The following is a 21,350-nucleotide window of genomic DNA, read 5'->3' on the forward strand; positions in this document are numbered from 1 at the left end:
AAAGACTGTACTTTTTTTTTTTTATTTTTTTGTTTTTTTTGTGGGGGGGGGGGAGGACATTTAGTATTTCTAAAATGAGTTTCCTCTTCATCCAGTGGCAGCTGTTTGTGTGTTAAGAACAGCATCCAAATGCATTAATCTGCTGGTGGACCCCAGCAGTAAAATGCTGCCTCTTAGGGATAAGGTTGTGCACCAAAAAGAATGTCCACCACCCATGAGTCACTACCTGGCTGGCTGAGGGGTTCCTCCCTGTCTGCAGGTCTGGCCGTTCCCTCAGCCTGGAGTACTTCCCTTCCAGACCCTCTTCCTCCAAACTTGCCCTTGAGGGATACTCGCTCTATAGGTCTCCTCTTAAATAGGAGTTCCTCCAGGAGCTTCCCCTCCCCATCAAGTCTAGTTGAGAGGACCTACTAGGAGCTCCCGTCATGGCCTGTTCTTTCTCCATTCAATCACTTGCCACATCTGACTGCAGCAATTAACTGGAGACGATTTTGCCTCCAGGGGACATTCACATTATCTGGAGACACTTTTGGTTGTCATAATGGTGTGTGAGTGAGGATCCTCTTGGAATCTGGTGGGTAGAGACCAGGGATGCTGCTAAACATTCTGTGACGCAGAGGACAAGCCCCACAACAAAGAATTATCCAGCCCCAAATGCCGCCAATGCAGAGGTCGAGAAATCCTGCTTTAGTGTAATTGTTTACTTATTTTTCTCATAGTGGCTATCTCATTCATATTTGTTTCCCTGCATGATTCCTGGCACATTCCAGGTATTCAACAAAGACCTATTAAATGGCTGAATGACCTTCACCCCAGCTCCCATCTCTTGTTTACTTCTACCGGCTTTGCCCCTGACCAACTCCCTGTACTGGCCTCTCTATGTCATTCAGCACAAATTCTATTCTGACTCTAGCCAGGCCCCCCACCATACCCCTGCTCTGTGCACTGCAGGCCAAGGGTGATAGACAGCTAGGGCTGCCTGCAACAACTCAGAGAACAGCACGTCTGGACTAGCAGTCGAGCAGGGCTAGATGAAGTCAAGGCCACGCATGCACGCACGAGAAAGGGAAGAAGGCCTGAGCTGGTTGGGAGCAGGGCCAGACCACCAGGCAAATTGGGCAGCTGGACTGTGCAGTTAGGGGCTGAAAAGCTGATTAGTTTTCAAATCCTCCACATGCCTTTTATTTAATTAATGGACATTGAACGCCCATTTCTGAGGCTGCAGGAATCTTCTCCCTCTTTAGCGAAGCAGCACTGCAAGAGAAATATTTTCTCAAAAACTGAGTCACTGCCCATTTTTTTCTTTGTGCTTTTGCTACTGAGTTCACATGAATAATTATAAGCTTATTTTACATGATCGTAAGGGGCTGGGTAATTCTCAGCAATTTCAAGAATGAAATGTTCACAAAGGCTTTTGAGGCTGTGACACAACAAGGTTTGGCAATCAAAATCACTGCCATTAAAACATATTCTCTTATTTGGTTTATTATATTTCATGTTTTACATATATATTCTAATTTAAGTTCAAATAATGTAGTGCAGAGAGATGGAGCTGGACAATTTTATGAAACAAGGAAGGTTAGGGGATTGCTGGATTTTTGAAGCTAAAAATTTGATGTTTTGACCAACAGTCCCACAATTTCACCCTTGAATTCCTTCAGAGCTCTTGGATGAATGCCAACCTGTCCCCGTGATTTAGCCACATCCAATATGTCAACTAGGTCTAGAACATTCTGTACATTAACTACCACATGATCTAGTACCTCTGCTTCTAAATATTTAAAAATATTCATTTTTTGGGGGTGCCTGGGTGGCTTAGTCGGTTAAGCGTCCGACTTTCGCTTAGGTCATGATCTCGCGGTTCGTGGGTTCGGGCCCCGCGTTGGGCTCTGTGTTGACAGTCAGCTCAGAGCCTGGAGCCTGTTTCAGTCTGTGACTCCCTCTCTCTCTGACCCTCCCCTGCTCACGCTGTCTCTCTCTCTCTCTCCTAGAAATAAATAAAACATTAAAAAAAATATTCATTTTGATGGGTTTTTTCTAAAAATTTTGGGGCCAATAATTTATTAGGTCTGCTGGTCCCTTTTCCTATATCCAAAGGAATATTCCAATCATCTACAAAGGTTCTACCAGGTCTGTGGCTGGTTTCTTCACTTCAATTACTTTAAAAGATCTTCTTGTTTTTGTTTTAATGTCTGATCCTTATAGAACGTTCCTTAAATTATGTGTAGATCCTTTCTGTGGGTTCCCCTGTTTTACCTACTGAATTAACTTCCTATTTTTTCTGAACATATCTTTTTCTTATGAATATGCCTTTGTCTTGAGCAGTCCTGCTTGGGCTGATTCTGTAAATCATGATTATTATCTCATGCCCATGAGAGTAAAAGGAAGGCAGGCAGGCCACAGAGGGTTTTGCCTGATGCCTGGCACAAAGTAAGTGTTTAGTAAACAGTTACTTATTCTTTTTTTAAAAAAATTTTTTAATGTTTTATTTATTTCTAGGAGAGAGAGAGAGAGAGAGACAGCGTGAGCAGGGGAGGGTCAGAGAGAGAGGGAGTCACAGACTCTGAAACAGGCTCCAGGCTCTGAGCTGGCAGTCAGCACAGAGCCTGACATGGGGCTCGAACCCACGAACCGCGAGATCATGACCTAAGCAAAAGTCGGACGCTTAACCGACTAAGCCACCCAGGTGCCCCAACAGTTAACTTATTCTTATCATGTTGGCCAAAGAAGGTGAGGTAGGAAAAAAGCTGGTTCTTTTCAACCCCACCTTCCTAAATGGTTTTTCAAATCTTGATATATACTTTGTGCTTCCTGAAACATGTTTGGTAGTGTTTTCTAAAAATTAGCTGGCAAGATTCTTGAGGCTTATTGACAATTTTTTTCATAATCCCTGTTCTGTTACTATATACATGCTTTTCTTCTCTGTTATATATACATTACCATTCTTACAACAGACTGTTAAACTTAATAGGGTTATTCAATTTTGGTGGTCACACACAGATGCTCTCTGCACCTTCATGGTGCTTGTCTTCCTTTTCTTTCCTTCTATAAAATAATTAGCATAGGAAATGATCATTTGTCCTAATTCATCCCAGGGAGATATTTTGCCAATTTACAAGTGAGTAAACACCCTCATTATTACTAATTGGCCTGATTCTTTAGTTCAGCCAGTCCTATTGCAGTTTCCAGCTCAATCTCATTATCCTTGTCAGGTGGCTTATAACCCCTTTCTACTGCGGTATTTTCATTAACTACTCAGGCTGTTTCCACCCACTGGGCATTTCCTGATGCCATTTTTATGCTGAGGCTCCTTGGATTTCTCCACTACTCTGACAATCTGTTTCACGACTCTGGTTTCTTACCCTTCTTTGACAGCTGTCTCAAAAGAACCTTCAGTTCCTAAGAAACATAATAGCACTGTCTTTGCTCTCCCTAGCCCCCTCTAGTTCTACCTGTTTCCACCTGTGCTGTGTACTACAGCCATCAATGGACTATAGCCATATATACATATATATATACATGACCATAGCTCAGCAATGACCACAAAAGGTTCTGATCTTCAGTCTCTTTCTCAGCTTCCCAAACTAGTCTTCAGAACCTTCTAATTATTTGCTCCTAAGTCATGCTACTGAGACCAAAGGAGAGATTTGGGTATGCTACCCTTGGGACATGCATGGGACAGCTTTCATCCTGTTGATTTCCTACCTCTGCTCTCTTCATTTTCATCAATTGTCTTTACCCAGCTAGTGCCAGTGTACAACTCCCTCTGCTAATTATTGCAAAAATGGAGTCACTTCGCTGGAATGCCCCAAGGCTTCCCTGTGTCCTGCACCTGCCTAAGCTTGCAGTAGTTGCCACAGTTCTTTTCTCATGAGTACAATTTGTTGACCCCACTGGATTCCTAAGCTGGACTGACCCCCAATGGAGAACTCATTCAACGCATACAGCCTCTAGCAAAACCCCTCTCCATCCCAACACACACATGCATCTGCTGTTTCTCTGTATGTCTCCATGTTGTAGTGAGAGCATGGAGATTATTCATATTAGATGTCTAAGCAGTTTGAATTCAAATGGCATCTTGTGGCAAAGCATGCCAGGGTGTGCAATGAGCATTAAATAAATAACACAGCAGGTACTCTTCCTTCAGGAACAGCTCCTTTGGGAAGTGGCAGAAGTGGGTGCCAAAAACAAGTAACTATACTTTATTACCCAGTTCACATCACACTATCACTGAGGGATCACAATATCTGGGGAAGCTCTTTGAGAATGGTCTAGGGATGGACAGTTGGGAGTTGTATCACCTGCCCCTGAATGGAAAATTCTTTAAGGGCAAGAATAATGTGTCACTTTCATGGATGTCCCCTATAGTCCTAATATTATGACTTGCACTGAACATGAACCATCCATACAGTCATTTACCAAACACCTATCATGTGCATCATACATTACGGTTCTCCCTTTCTCTCTCTTCTCCACCACTATGCTGGGCCACTCACCACCCTTTCCAAGAATCTCTGCTCTACCTGAAGTTTCATAAGAGCAGGGACCACCATGTCATCTACTCCACTGTATTATCTCAGGGCCTGGCAGTGTATGGCACATAAGGTCCTCACTAAACTTTTACTGAGCCAATGAAAACAAACCAACTTGGGCTGCTTTCATGGAAAATACTGCTCAGTACCAAAGTGTGATCTGTGTCCATTTGTGTCAAACACATTCATGTGTGTCATTTGCCATAGGACAAAGGAGATGTGATGCTCACAGGGAAGCAGAGGTGAAAGAGGGTGGAGGCAGGGTCACTTTTCTAACACATATGTGTGTGTGTGTGTGTGTGTGTGTGTGTTTGTGTATATATATAATTATGCCAAATGTTTTCAAAATTACAACCTATAAAGAGATTTTTAATGGAGGCTTGCTCACTTTAGTTAGTTGCATCATTTCAGACTGCAATTGAGACAAGAATTTACAGTAGACTGACCGTAAGGCAATGCCCTTTACCCAGTATGTGCACATCATATACCACAGCCATTTACACAGAATGCCCTCCCCCAACACCACCCCTCTCTCCACCCAAATACTGATTATAGATATGTGATTTATTTGCCACCACAGATTTCCTCCCTGTGGGTTACTGTGATTATTAATTTCAACAGAAGCCTTTCTGAAAACTGGAGAAGAGATTGTGGAACATGGATGCAGAAAAAGGAGGTACTTTAAACTGGTACTGTTCAAAGTGTGGTCCCAACTGGCAGCATTGGCACCTAAGAAACTGCTGGAAAGGCAATTTCTGGGGCCCAATACCAGTCTTCTCGAGTCAGAATCTCTGGGGGGCCCAGGAAGCTGTGTTTTCACCAACTCTGCAGATGTTGCTAACTCATACTAAAGTTTGAAAAGCCCAGGTCTAAAGTGCTATTTATTCCTTTTCAAAATTCTCTCAGACATTACCCAGGGAAGAAACTGGGTGTCTGGAATTCATGGCGGAAGTTTTTCATTATTTACCTTTTTGTACTTAAAAATTTTTTTTCAGCCACATGAAATTCTATTTCAATAGAATTAAAAACAGCAAACAAATAAATCAAACTTCTATCAAGAGCACATCATAAAGGAAAGGATAACTCACAGCAGCTACTCTAGTGTGTTCCTGATAATCATTTCTCAACTGATTATCTGAACAATTTCCTTTGTCTCCTTAAATGACAGGTAAGGAGGAAGAAGACAGAATGAAGATAAGGTAATACATTGGAAAAATGATATTTTGTTAACAAAACCTATTTTGTTTGGTATTTCTAAAAATATTAGAGGAACTAAGAATGTCCCTTAAGAAGATATCAGTGTGACAATGAGGAAAGCCAGGACAACGTACCATTTCTACACTATACACGATTTTTTTAAGGTCAATTATGGAAAGCATTTGTTACAATAACTTGCCTAGATTCTTCAATAATCGGAAGAGAATGTGCACAGCACAATTAAGAGTCTGCATGCATTTTTAACCCTTGGCATGATTTTCCCTTCCTAAAGATGATAGCTGCTCTCACACCTTTTCAAATTGGGCCTTAAGACTGCCTTATTTTTAGCCATTCCACTAAAAAAAAAAAACCACACAACGGCTAAGAGGCTAAATTAAAGTAATACACAATGCTAGAGACTCTACTGCCAGTCTGCTTCCAAAGGAAAAACCAGGAAACTACATGAACTAAAGGGCTCATCAAACAAAAACAGTAAGAACAACTGGACGCACAGACCCTCTCTCACCTCAACAAAGGTTTAGGGTCAGCATCCCCTACATTTAACAAAAACATTTTACTTTCCATAAATAATAGGGATCACGAGTCCTTGTGCCTATTTGTCAGCCACAACAGTCTGAGGCAGTCACTCCTATCAGACACTCCACATCCTCCCTGCAATGAGGGGTGCTAAATGCCCCCCTTTGCTCACTTTGGCAACTCCACACTACGATGGACACTGGAAAACTGAGCTTATGTCAGGAAATGGACACGATTTTTCATGTTGTTTTCTTAGAGTTGTTATCCATCCCCTAGGGTTGTAAAAGGAACGAAGACTCACTGAAGAGTTTAATCCTCACACTCACAAAATATCAGACACTCTTGCAAAGGGTTATAGAAACTCATAGATAGAATTGTGCAAACCATCACAAGAGCAGTCTTCATAGCTTGAATTCCTTAAACATACTACTTTGCAATGAAGTTAGCCAAATACAGAGAAACAAAACAGTTTTCAAGTTTTATTCTGGGTTATTTTTAACTCCAGATTTTTTTTTTTTTTTAAGAAAAGGAACAGAATTTGGAATTGAGTTGGTGGTGAGCAGAAAACTGCTCTTCCAATGATCTCTTCTTGAGCTGATCTGATGCTTTTAATGCTTGTAAATAAATACCTTAACCCTATAGATAAGTTGCATCAACCTTCCCCACAAGCTATGGACATTTCCACTGAAAAAAAATTTTTTTAATAAAGTATACCCGAAGTATCAAAAATATGTAGCCCATTTCAAATAGGGATCCTAGCAAATACGATTAAATTGAACTTCTAAGCATATACTTTTTCCTCTTAAAAATTAGCTATCCGGATATTCCTTACCAGTATCATATGCACAAATGCCAAAAGATTAAAAAATTTAAAAAATCTGCAAAAAAAGATCAACTTATTCAAAGAAGATAATGAATTATTCACTTTCATTAAACTACATATTGATATATAACACACCACAGGTCATTATAAAAGGAAGGAAAACAAATAATAAACCATAATGATTCTTTTCAAAGTCTTGTAGATTAAAATGCAAAGAAATAATCTTAAAGCTGTGATATCAAAGAAAAAAATTTGTATCTCTATAGTTAAATATTTTGGGCTAAAACATTTAAAAATTTTTCTTAACTAGGAAAGAAACTTCCCTGATCCTCTCTGTGAAATGTCTCACAGGAACTGTGTTTGGGCTAACACTGCACAGTGTGTGAGTAAAGGAACAGTCCCCAGGATCCTATGCATTAAGAACATCAGGGGATTTGTGGACAACAGGAGCCCTTACCTGGTCTTCCTTAAGCCTCCAGCATCCACATCCATCCTTTAATAAGGTGAAATTGTGTACTGCAGAGAGAGGGAAGAGCTAACCAACCCTCGAGGCGGGCTGAGAGTGTGCAAAGCCCCAGCTGACAGCCTGCTTCCCTCTCCCCAGGCTCTCTGCCTAAGAGGCTGCACAGAAACCAAGTCGGTGCCAAATCTTAATCCCTTTGCAGAATCTCACATGGAGCTGCCTCACCTCTTCCATTCCTGCAAAGTCTCTTCCTGCTGCACTTCCTTCTGAAACCATTAATCACTGCAACAACCCACCGAATGAAGCCCAATCTCAAACCGTACTGAAAAACCCTACAACACACAGGGTGATGAATGTTTACATTAGCCAAAATGAAATGATGTAATACCCAGAGTCAGGGGAGGGCTCTGATCCAGAGTCAGGGCATTGTAAGAAGCGCTGTGAAACACAACTCTTCTAGTTGGAGGGGGAAAAAAAACAGATTCACCTTTGGGCTTTTATTATCTGGCCTCTGTACATGTAGAGTTATTTGAATTGTTCTGATCTCATCAAGACTATGATATTTTCCAAACAGAAATTCAGAACTTCCCAATTACCCACATTTTTACTCAAAGAATAAAAAGTAGCAAACAGAACCCAAAGTGAATCTGTGTGCAAAAAAACCTACTATCCAAGGGATAATAGTAGAAGCCACGAATCCAGGGATATGGGAGCCTGCCAAGCTACAGGATATGAGAGCCTCCCAAAGCTGCAAATGCCTTCGAAGTAAAGGTAACTCCCAGAAAAAGCAGTGTTTCTTTAAGCCAGAAGTCCAGTTTTTTCCCTATAACTTTTGATGAACAAGAAAGCCCAGGGTTCCCAACACAGTTTCTGGTGGGCAACTGCTATTGATTACTTCAGGGTCTTATGGTTTCTGAATTGGATGGGACGAGAAGGTATGAGAGGCCACATTTCTGCTGGATGAGAAAGAGATCGGTCGGGGGAGAGAGAGTTGGTCAACAGCACCTGCTTGGGAGAGAGATCAGCTAAGGTTTCACAACTGCTCAGAGGCTGGCTTGAGATGGGTGGGGATGCCAGTGGCAGACTATTTGTTTTTGGATTTGTTACTGATCACAATGTGATACTTTACAAAGTATTCACCATGTGCTAGGCACTGTGCTAACACTTTACATGCACACCTCACTGAACCCTCAAAACAACCCTGCAAGGTATATACTATTATTGTTTCCATTCTATAGATGAGGAAACCGAAGCACAAAGGGGTGTTGTTAATGGTGAGTGGGTACATGGAGGTACCAAATTGATCTGGTGTGCTCCTTAACCACCAGTCTATAGCTCCTGCCAGCTTTACTAACACCACCATCATCACCATGACCACCATAGTAATAATAATAATGATAATAGAATCACATGATAATAGAATCACATGATAATAGAATTAGTGTACTATGCAATAGGCACTGTGCTTAGGGCATTACATGAATATTCTCACTTGCCTTATAAAATCCCCTGTGAGGCAGTATTATCATCCCTATTTCACAGACGTGGAAACGAAGGCTCAGAGGGAATGAATGAGTTGTGGGGCCAGCCACACAGCTAGTTGAGGGGGCAAGTAGCAATTGGAGCCAGGCCTGACAGATTCCAGAGTCCACATATACTACCCTACACTGCCCATTCTTCCAATGTCACTTTTGTCACTCAGAGCAATTCTGGAACACCTCTTTGGAAGCTTTCTTCAGAGCCTATACATTCCATTTTAGTAAATATACATTTTTAAATGTCTGTTTCATATTGGGCACTGCAGAGGGAAGAAATANCTCCTGGGAGGGGAAGTAGGGGCAGAAGGAGGCTGTTCTATCACAAGGGAAACTGGGCTAAGTATTACAACAGAGCCACCCACAGTGATGGGAGCTTGGGTAAGTAAGAAATTATTTCAAAATTATCCAAATTACTGCTAATATGCTCAGTGATGCTAATATCCATCCTTAATTTTGGCTCACAGTCAAGTCCATCAGAGCCAAGTCTGGGGAATAAAGTGGGTCATCAAGCTGGGCAATTCCATTTTTGGTCACAAGCTAGGTGTGGCTATAAAATAGTGAGATGAATTTTCCTGTGTGGCCCAGACTAGCTCTGAAGGCGATTCCTAAAGGGCAGTTCCGGAAATGTTTCGAGAAATGATACCATCTGCAAATTCAAGGCAGAGCCAACCAAAGCGATTCCAAAAGACAAGGCTTCTCGAGCACAGCACTTGACCTCGCCAGAGGCAATGTTCTGCAGGATCATTTGTGGCGAGCTCCCTATCAGCAAGCCCAGATCAGCTTGCCTGCTGCTGTGCCCTGACATCTGGAATGATGCACAGCACAGAGGGCTGCTCAATAAACATTTGTTGACTGAATGCGAGATACTGTGAATGTGAAATGTTAAACATTGTCTTAATTATTTGGCCACACTTAGATATCTGCATCCTGATGATGGACACATTCCTAGCTGAGTCCAAGGGCTATAGTAAGTCTTTACTTACCCCAGTCTGTTTACCAAACCAGGCCCTGGGTGGTCAGCCTGGCCATGAGTACTTCCCATCCTGTCACTATTCATGGCCGTTCTTGTATTCAGTGGGAAGAGAAGTGGGTACAGACACTAAAGATGCCACCACGCAGGTTTAGCTGAGGGCTTGTAGCCAAATAGGCTGACAAGTTCCTCCACTAGTGCCAGCTCTACAAGCCAGGCAACGCTGGGGAAGGCTTCCACCATCCTGTCAGGGGTAGGAAGGGCACCTCTGTGCCCTGCAGGCAAGCTGGATCCTAGTAGATCCAACTCTGGGGGAACAAGGGCTGATCCAGAAACCATCCCTCAACCACAGCCTGATTCCAAACACATTCCAAAGAAAATGAGTTAATATCTCTGAGATTCCATAGGGTTTCCCAAACAAATAGGCTCAATGGGAGTTCAGAATAGATCTCAGGATAGTCTGAACCCAGAGGTTTCTCCAGTCTTCTGTGCACATCAATTCTCCCCTTCCTGTCTTTGTGTTTATTCCTGGTTTTTGTTTGTTTGTGGTTGGCTTACTAATTATCCCCATAAGCAAGCCAAAGCCAGATGGGCCAAAGCCTCTCTGCCACCAGGACTCTCCATGCCAAAGGAATACTTTAGGTCTAATGTGACCCCCTTGGACTGCCTGTTCACCACCAGTGAAAGAAAGGGGTGGTCTCTCACTAGCTGTGGGAACTTGTCCAGCTATTTCACATTTTGGTGTCTCACTTTCCTCACATTTTTTTAAATGTTTATTTATTTTTGAGAGAGACAGAGTGTGAGTGGGGAAGGAACAGAGAGAGAGGGTGACACAGAATCAGAAGCAGCCTCCAGGATGCCAGCACAGAACCTGGCGTGGGGCTTGAACTCAAGAACCACAAGATCATGACCCAAGCTAAATGCTTAACCAACAGAGCCACCCAGGTGCCCCTCCTCACCTTTAAATAAAGAAAGTAACAGTACTCACAAACACAAGGTTGTTGAATGAGAAAATGCATATAAAGGACTTTAGTGCCAGGTCCAGAGTGGGTCTTCCTCATGCTGGTTGTTACTGTTGCTTCAGACTTGATGGACGTGGGGGAAGAGTGGGACAATAGGAGCCACGGATAGTGGGGAGGAGCATTCACAGATTTCTGCATCTATTCACTATGCTGTTCTGCATGGATGATTTATGCCCCATTTCAAGCTGCAAAAGGATCTGGTGTGGTTTCTATATTGCCGTACATAAAATCAAAAAACAACAATATTCGCTCTGAGGATTTAGAGCCCTGAGATGTCTGAGGGAAGCCACTTTTGTTAACCACTGTATTTAGCTCTTGAGCTTCTTGGCAAAGAAAGTAACAAGAGAAACACAAGGAGGGGGTAGCACAGATGTTATCCAATCCAATAAAAAAGTAAGGGTTCAAACTTTTTCCTGGATTCAAATTTAGAGAGGAATTTATAAACTGGGGTATAGGGTATCAGGTAATATAACCGACAATACCTTCCCCGGGATGTGCGTAGAAGATACAGAGACATCTTTCCGAGGGCCCAGGCTTGCATGGCTCCCCCATAAAAGCTGAGGGCTCACATTATTCTGCAGGTCGAGGGAGGCATTTATGGTTTCACAGAATGTCAGTACCAGAAGGACCTGCGGTCCAGCCCCCTGGTTTTATAGAAGTGGAAGGAGTGCCAGGAGCTCAAGGGGCAGCTGGCCAAGGACCAGACGACTCTGTGTTTGTCCCCACCCTGGGCCCTTGCCCTCTCCCTCATTTCTTCCACCAACAAAAAGAAGCTGTCCTTGGTCCCTTTCCCCACGGGAAATGGCAGAGCTGTGGCAGCCTCCTTCACACTGTGGGAATCCCTTTTCTTTAAGTTTGGTTAAAAATAATTTTGAAAATGTTTAAATTTTCAAAGTCCAGGCTGGCAAGTATCCCAGTGGCCTTAGGAGTCTACAGCACAAAACTGCTGTCAGCGCTAAACTGTTGGCAGTGTCTGCCTGTTGTCAAGATGCACTCCTTCCCCCAATGTCTAGTTTTAAAAGGCTGTGTTTTAGCAGCTATCATTCTTTAAAACTTTCTAAGTGCCCCTAAGGTGTGCTAAGTGCTGTAAACAGTAGGCCTGGTTATTCCTCCCAACTCCACTATGAGGAAGGTTTGTTCCATTATTTAACCAAGACTTGAACTGTATTGATTGACTTCAGAGCTCAAGATCTTAACCACAAACTGTTACCTTTACAGAAACAAGAATCCTTGTGAGGCAGGAATTAAGTCTGTCAACCATGCTTGTGTCAAGTCCTCTGCTTCAGCAATAGAATTTCTGAGTCCAGCACTTGGCAAATGTCATACAGACTCTAGTTCATTATCCTAAAGTTCTAGGAGACTCTCTGGAGAGATGATCTTAAAATCGGGACAATTCTTTGTGGTGTCCTGAGGACAAAATCAAAACAAGGCCCCCAGAGTACATCCAACACATCACTTCTAACAGGGAAAACCACTTCTGGCCAATCACAGGAGACTGGTGTCTGCTATCAATAAGTAGGGGCAATATGGCAAGGTGGTTGGAGACACAGGCCATGAGGTTCCCCGGGCGAGGCTGAGGTTTCTGACACTGTCACATCTCATATGTGACTCTGGACAAGTGGCTTAACTTCTCTAGGCCCCAGTTTCCTCTTCTGTAAAAGGAGGTAGTAACAACAGCATCTTTTTTTCTAGAGCCGTGGGCATTACATGAGATAATGTCAATGAAACTGTTGGGCGTATATTGTGGGTTCATATTGTGGGTTCAAAAAAAATGAGCTCTTGACCGCAGTCATGTTTTTAAGACAGGTATCAGAATACAGATGAATGGTAAGTAATTAAGCCAGTAATTAATACCAAGGTTCTTAGTATGAATTAGATGCTACTAAACATTTGAGGCATCTTCCCATCTTCCACATACATCCTGACTTTCTTTTACTTAATATACACTTTTCCAACTCACAAAGCAATCACTGTGTACTACAGGTTCATCTAAGCCTCTAGCAATACCCTTTATTGGCAACATGTAATATTTACCCTTCAGATTCTTGAACAAGAATGTAAACCCCAAGCCTCTGCTGTTCCTTCTCACCAGAAGCTTGCATGCAAAAAGGTAATGATCAGAAAGAATTGTCAGAAGTATTTTGGCCTATCTATTTCTACTAAATTTTTAAATTATAGTCTTTGATCAGATCAAATCATTGGAAAGCCACATACCTAAAATATCAACATTTTTACTTCATGTAAAATTGCTTTTGATAAATTTGCTCTAATATTTTGCACTGGCTCTTAAATAATGTTCTATAGTTTTCAGCATATAAGTCTTATACTTCTTCTGTTAAATTTATTCCTAAGTATTTTACTCTTTCTGATGATATTGTAAATGGGATGGTATCCTTATTTTCACTTTGTAATTGTTCATTGCTAGTGAAAAAATATAATTGATTTCTGTGTATTGATCTTGTATTCTGTCATTGGCTCTTACTGATGGATGTTACAAATAATATTCATTCATTAAAAAAATATATCCTGGGCACCCACTATGTACCAGGCACTATGCTGGGCTCTGGTACATAATGAAGAATAAGACAGATATGGTGCCTGCCCCCTCAAGAACTTGGGTTGAATGGGGGAACTGGGTCCAGGTGAAGTGTACATCCCCGTTACCAAGAAGATGCTGGTGGGCATGGCCCACATCATCACACAGGGTCCCTGTATGAAGGCCATGGCAGGACTGGGAAATGCTATATATCCCCTTAGCAATGATTCTATTTTGATAACATTTTCAATGTGAGTCATGTGGCTGAACAGGTTTTCTTTGCTTCACGTGCTAGGATGCTTTAGAGTTGTGTTGTGGCCAAGCTCTAGCAAATGACATTAAGGCAAGAATCAATTATTATTTTGCCACATTTATTTTCCCTTTTTTCTATCTTTTGCATCTTATTATTTTATCTTGTTTTGAGTAGATATGTATAAGACGCTTCATATCTTTTATGGATAGAGGCTGGGAGGGAGGGAAGGAAAGGAGGAAGGTCGGGAGAAAGGAAGGAAAGAAGGGAATTCTAGTTACCTGTTAATATTCCTGAGAATGTCAACTTACTATGAAGATCTACTTCTCCTTTCTGAAGTTCCACTAATATGTGAATTTTTTTTTTTTACCTGAGTGAATGCTTATCCCATCTGGAATAAGACCTGTTTCATACTTACAAGGTTCTTTAATCTGCTTTTGGCAGGTCTAAATTAAACAAAGTCTATTGGTTTTGTTCAGACACGCTGGAAGTGCTTTTCTGGAATGACTTCAATAAAATTTCCTTTCCTCATTATACATAGAGAATCTGGGAAAAAGCAGGAAAGGTAGAAGGAATATCTTTTCCCCAAGTCATCTGTGACAAGTGGCAGTATAAGCAGTTCAACTTTATAGTCACTCAGACTTGGACTTGAATACTGACTCTGTTACTTAACAAGCTGTGTGATTCTGGGAAGGTTACTTATCCTCTCCAACTCTCAGTTACTTCATCTATAAGGTTGAGATAACACCTATATTACTGACTGAAAATATAATGAAATTTAGCATAGGGCTGAGGATACATCAGTATAATACTGCACTGAAAGTACTAGGCAGTGTAATAAGGCAAGAAAAACAATCAAGAAGTATAAAGATGGAAAAGGAAGAAATATGCCCAACTGCATGTAGCAGCTTGGTAAAAATCAATTAGATTTCTACCTAATTACAAAAATAAATTCCAGATGAATGAAGGCTCAACATATGAAAAACAAAAACAAAACATTTAAAACATTTTGAGAAGGATATCTTTACACTCAAGGGGCAGGGAATATAATAAAAACATAAAAACAAATCAAAAAGGAAAATGTTAATTGGATTGCATGCAAATCTAAAATTTCTATACAACACATGATAATTTGAACTGAGACAAAAGAGATCAAAGTTACTGACTAGAAGAAGGTATTCACAGCATATATAAAGCAAAGGAATAAACCAACTATACAAGGAACTTTACAAAGCAATGAGAAAAAGATAAATAACCAAACACTTAAATGGCAAAAGATATAAACAGGCAAATCACAGAAGCAGCCCAAGTAGCTAATCAACTTTACTTGTAATCAGGAAAATATAAATGAAAACAAGAGTGAAATAATATCTCCCATCCATAAGGAAGCCAAAATGTAAAGTTTTCCATTTTCTTCTACTTACAGATTTTCCAATGACTAGTTTGACAATCATCCCCATAGTAGCTCTCTCTTAGGAAGGAAGAGAGGATAGGGAATGGGACCTACAAAGGCCTCTTTAACATTTCATTTCTTTAAAAAATTCTGAGGAAAACATGACAAATGTTGACAAGTGCAACTCTGGGCAGTGGGTGCATGGCTCTTTGCCATAAGCTTCTCTGTGCTTTCCTATATGCTTGAAATAATCGTAACAAACACAAGCAAACAGACTATGTCTAAAACAACCCTGTGGATATTGAAGAGGAATGACATAATAGAAAAATTCCTAAATAAGGCATTTTTTTAGCATCCTGACTAGGCCCAGAATGGGAACCAGAATGTTCTGGAGAGGGACAGTGCAAAGGCTGGTGGGGGGCTGAGGGGAGTGTACAGCAGAGAGGACAGGTCAGTGATGTGAAGAAAGATGCACATTTTAGAGAAAACACTGGTCTAGAAAATAGTCTAAAGTCAGAGGAACTACTCTGGAAACACAGATAACTACAGGCCTTGCCTGTCCACTCACTGAACAAGTATTTATTGCACAGGACTATTTTACCTGGTCTCTGGTATAATACCATGTCCAGTCTTAGGGTAGAGACAGACTTGTGAAATAATCAAACTAACCACTGGTCTTGGCAAGGGGAAGGGTTATGATTTTAGAAAGTCTTCTCTGAGCACACGAAGTGAAGTTAACAACCAGGTACAAAGAGGTGGTAAACAGAATTGTGTGTCCCAGGCAGAGAAACCAGCAGCTGCAAAGGCCCTGAGGCAGAAGGGAGTCTAGGGCTGTGAGGTGTTAGTGCAGAATCTACAGAAACCTCTACAAGAGTTTCTGGGATGCTGTGAGGAAGGATTTATGGAGAGATTGACGAGAATCTATCTCTGTCTTTCTCAAAGATCAAAGAACCAGAGAGAACCCACCCAGGGTGAAGGCCCATGGGTAAAAAGTTGAAAGACATCTAAAAACAATAATCAAACTGGGCAGGAAAAGGATTAACAGAAGTACTTAACTGATCTGTATGCAGTTCATACTGTGATATTCCCTTTCAAAGATGGAAAATCAGTTATAAACTTGAAACTTTAAAACAGTTCAGTAGGTTGAACTGCAGAGGATACCATGCGAAAGGTTCACTGAGGAATGGAGATCTGCTGAGGAATGGGAAGGTTCCTTGCACATCGATTTTTGGAGAAACTCCTAGAGCCAGAGGCAGCAAAGTGGATTATGTCAGCAGCAGTGAAAAAAAAAAAAAAAAAAAAAGGAAAAAGAAAAAAAACCTCAACCTAGGAGCATCCTTCTTGGACAGTACTTCAGCTTAAGCTGGTCACTCACAAAAAATTCAGGAATCAGAAATTCCAATTGGCTTGGGGCAGGAATTTCTCCTGAGGGTTCTTGGAATGGCTCTGCCATAGAGAATGAAAGATAATATTTTTTACACCTGCAATTTTCATAATGGAAACTGACATCTTCCTGGGATTAAACCAAGAGAAATAAATATAAGTGAAATCTTTCCCCTAATATCAAATCAAATCCAGGTTCCAGGGAAGACATTAACGTTTACTCATTTCAAACAATGCTTGGTGCTGGAGTCCTTTGGTGGGAGAGCATGTGACCCCAGATTTGTTCCAAAGACTTTCTCTTAACATTGTGATGAAAATATCCACTTGACTCCAGTGACATTCACCTATTTGCCCACAAGTCCAAGTACAACCCCTTGAGAGAAAAAGTAACTTGAGACTAATTTTTTTTCTCAGAAAATGTTAATGGCCACCAATGTGGAAATATTAAAATACTGTCCACGTAGGGGAAAGTGAATTGGACTAACCCTGGGGAGGAATGCAGCATACACCACTGCAAGCTTTGGATTCTACTTCTTTCCAGATATGTTACTTTGCCCAAATCATCAACTGCTAAAGCCCATTTCTGCAAGTATAAAGGATGTTAAAAACACATGTCTTAGGGACACTCTTGTAAAAGTCAGACTTGGTAATGTTTTTTAAGCATGAAGCACAGTAAGCAATTGTTGTAGGCATTCTAATATTTTAAATGATATTCACAAAAATCAAGGCAAAAGGTGTTTTTTGAACATCAGGCTTGATTTTTTCTGATGGGCTAATTTGGGTGGAAAACCACAAGGCACTGGCAGTAAATATGACCTGGATACTTGCAGCTCTTCTTTATAGGACCAAATTATCTTTAAAAGGGGTTTTTAGATGCTGAATACAAAATCATCCAAGTCATCAGTATCTGCTCCTGAGGATATATGGACTATATGGGCATGAGGATTATAGGGACTAAATGCAGCACATCACAACAATATCAAAAAGCTTTTAAAACTTTGGAATTCAATTTTTTTAAGATTAAAAAAAATTACTGAGGTACTTATGCTATATATTATGTAACATCCCCAATCAGAGACAGAGGAGGCATTCGGTAATCACAAAACGTCTATATATTCACATTAAATGGAATAAATAAAGACTGAAACTAGCCTCATGCCAGTCCAAGTCAGGTTTTGCTACCAAATGAACTTGCTAGGAACTTAAGACACAACTCTTTGTTTTTAGGTCCTTTACTTTTAAAATAAAGTTCCTACATTCAGACATTTTACTTTTGTGTCTTTATCTTGCAGAAATAAAATCTCACAGTACACAAAGATGTAAAACAACGTTCACCACAACATTGCTTTTAATAGCAAAGTGTTAGTAACAGCCCTACATGACTGCTTGTAGAAAGATGGATTAACACAGGATGGGAAATCCACACTGTAGAATCTGTGCACCCATTACAAAGAATGAGTCTTGCTGGAGAAGGATTTCTCAACCTCAGCAGTATTGACATTGGGGATCATTCCATGTGGGGCTGTTCTGTGCATTGTAGGATGTTTAGCAGTATCTCTGTGCTCTACCCACTAGATGCCAGTAACACTGCCCTCTATCCTCAGTTGTGACAACCACAAATGCCTCCAGTCATTGCCAAGTGTGTATGGTGTGTGTGGTGGGGGGGAGGAGGGCAAAATTGCCCCACTTGAGAACCGCAGTTCTAAAGATGATCACATATGTAGACAGCAATGGTTTCATTGATGAGTGGCAAAAATAAGATGCAGAATAAATAATGATTACTGCATGATTCTAATTTTACTTAAATGGAAATCTGTACTTGTACATATGTAGAAAAATATCTGGTGAGCTACACCACAAGCTGTTACTGAATACCTTGAGGAAGTGAGCAGGGGGCCACAAGTGGGAGATTTTCCCCTTTTATTCATCCATTTATGCACTGCTTCAATTTGGTAAGTTTTTATTTCAGAAAAGTGGTTTCTGAAAAAAGAACTATGATATACAAGTTGAGAGCAAGTACAAAGATTTAAAACTGGGACTAAAGGTCTTGGAAAATGACATGCGGTCAGAGCAGGGGAAAAAACCCCACTCGAAGTGGGTGTCCAGTAGGGCTCACAGGATACCCAGACTGCCTGCAGCTGCTTTCCAGTACCCTGGCCTTGTGCGAGGCTAAACCCATGATCTGACCATCACACTGGAAGGACTCCAGTCTGACTGCAGAACAGCAACCCCCTAACTGCACTCTCTGAACCTCTCTTGAGGACATTTTTTTCACTCATGTTCTTTTGAGGCAGAAATTAAAGGAATCCTGCCGGGGCTCAGCTGAATGAGCAAGGGCTGGAAGATTCAGTTCTATTTCCACCTACTGGTAGGAAAAAAGACAACAAGGCACAGTTGAGGAGAGGCAGCACAAGCCACACACAATTCCTACTGACCCTCTCCAGTCCCAACAAGAAATCCTCTGAACTCCTACTGCAATGGACCAGAGTCTCAGAAATCACCTGACAGTAATATCAGCTTAACTGGGTTCAAAAGATCACATGATTGATCAAATCCAGTACTATACAGTTTCATAACAGCTGGGAGCTCTCTCAAGAAAATACATAATATTATCTTCATTACCTTCCTCTTGAACACTCTAATTAGGACTTCCTGACCCATTCTATGTACAGCTCTTTTATGAAACTCTCGAGGTTTCCCACAGATGCGGGTTAGCATGAGGGTAAAAAGATAGGCTTTACAGTTGGAAAGACCTGGATTTGAGCCCCAGACTTTACCATTTTCTTGCAGCTGACTTTAAGCAAGACATTTAACCACGAAGCTGCCATTTTCTCTCCTGCAAAGGGAGAATCCTAATGTTACCACTTTATAGGGCTGTTAGGATTCCAAGAGCTCATGTATTCAGCACAGTACTTGGCCCACAGGAAACAAGCACTAGCTATTTTTATTACATAATAATTCCACTGACTTCCACCCATTTCCCATAAGGAAAACTGAGGCAAAGGGCGATGCTCAAGAGGAAGGGAACTTTGAACATCAAGACACATGCTGAATGTTACTCTCTCATGCAGGTCATGATGCAGGCCTCCCCAGACACCCTGCTTTTCCCACTGTACTCAGGAAGAGGATATCATCTATTGTCCTGAAAGAAATGCCCACATTTTTGTCTCATGACTCATGTGTTTCCATTCACATGATCCAAATACATTCCCTTCATTCAAACAAAGGTAGGCTCAGCTTGAGACAGACACACCAACACAAATGCTCTCACCCCACGGCTCTTTTATTGTACAAAACTAGTCCACAGGAAAACTATTTAGTCTTCTAAGAAGAATGACTCTCAAAGTCTGCATATATGGATTTATCACCTAATTTTATGCCAATTTTGCTTTCTCAGGTAAAATAGCATAAACACTGATGCATTGAAACAAGATGAAAATTCTACTAGCCTAGTATTTTTAAAATGATTTATTACTGTATCTAAAAACAAAGGATGATGTCTGGTCCCTACACTGTGTTGGGTGATGGGAAGGGAAAGGTGAGATACATGGCTGCCTTCAAAAAGCTTCCAGCCCAGCTGGAGAGGTGGGCATGTCCCCAGATAACAGAACATTCTGCTAAAGGTGCAAAAAGCCAAGTGTCTTTCTGCTATAGAGCCGAGAAGAGAGAGACACTAATTCTGATGGTGGATGTGGAAATTCAGGAAAGATCTCACAGGAAAGATAATTCTTGAGCCAGTTCTTGAAAGATAAGAATTGAATGCCAGGAGAAAAAAAAAAGAGGGGAAGCAATGAAAGGAATCCAAAGCCAAGACACTTAAAATCCTACTGTCTTTTTGGAAAACATTATGTGTCCACCTGTATTGTCCAGGGATAAAGTATCTGTTTGATAAGACAGGAGAACTTATTAATATAGCTGTTCCACTTGGCATTATAAAAATTCTTCTTAAAAAAATCAATACCAAGTTCTGGGAAATGGGTCAATGGAAAGCTGAAATTGAGGAAAAGTACTATTAACAGCAGTAACGGGACTGATGTTACCTTCTGAAAGCAAATGGCTTCAAGCATGTTAAAGGGCTTTGGTAGGGGCACCTGGGTGGCTCAGTCAGTTAAGCGTCTGACTCTTAATTTTGGCTCAGGTCATCATTTCACAGTTTGTGGGGTCAAGCCCCATATCAGGCTCTGTGCTGATAGGGCAGAGCCTGCTTGAGCTTATCTCTCTTCCTCTCCCTCTGCCCCTCTCCCACTGGCATGAATGTTTTCTCTCTTTCAAAATAAAGAAATAAACATTTTAAAAAGGGCTTTGGTGTATCACTACAAAATTTATATCCCAGCCAAAGAGCACCCTAATGCATTTGAATAATTATATTAATGCTGTCATAAATGCATATTTAGATTTTTCAATAAAGTTAGTCATAAGACATTTCAATTTAGAGATAAAAAGCACCAGGTTTACTAAATCCAGGCCATGATTAGCAAAATGAATTTCATATTACCTGCCAACTCTAATCAACTGGCAGAAGTGGTTGGGATGTTTTATTATGAAGGATTTTTAGGCCATGTCCAGACTCACCAAAAAAAAAAAAAAAAAAGTCTCACTATAAATAGAAATGTCTGCCCTGGGTGCAGTGGGTAAATGACAACATATGTGCCCAGCACTGCCACTCCTGACTTAAAAATTAAAGGCTGAAAGGAGGAGAAACAAAT

The 21,350-nt window shown here is 41.0% G+C and overlaps 1 protein-coding gene across 5 annotated transcripts in view; it reads right to left on the minus strand.

The window, feature by feature from the left end:
• Positions 1-21,350, minus strand: part of PLCE1 (phospholipase C epsilon 1) — a 335,601-nt gene that overhangs the window by 226,079 nt on the left and 88,172 nt on the right. The window lies entirely within an intron of this gene.

Source organism: Crocuta crocuta, unplaced genomic scaffold (assembly GCF_008692635.1).
Source record: "Crocuta crocuta isolate KB4526 unplaced genomic scaffold, BGI_CrCroc_1.0 scaffold170, whole genome shotgun sequence".
In the NCBI taxonomy this organism is placed as follows: Eukaryota; Metazoa; Chordata; class Mammalia; order Carnivora; family Hyaenidae; genus Crocuta; species Crocuta crocuta.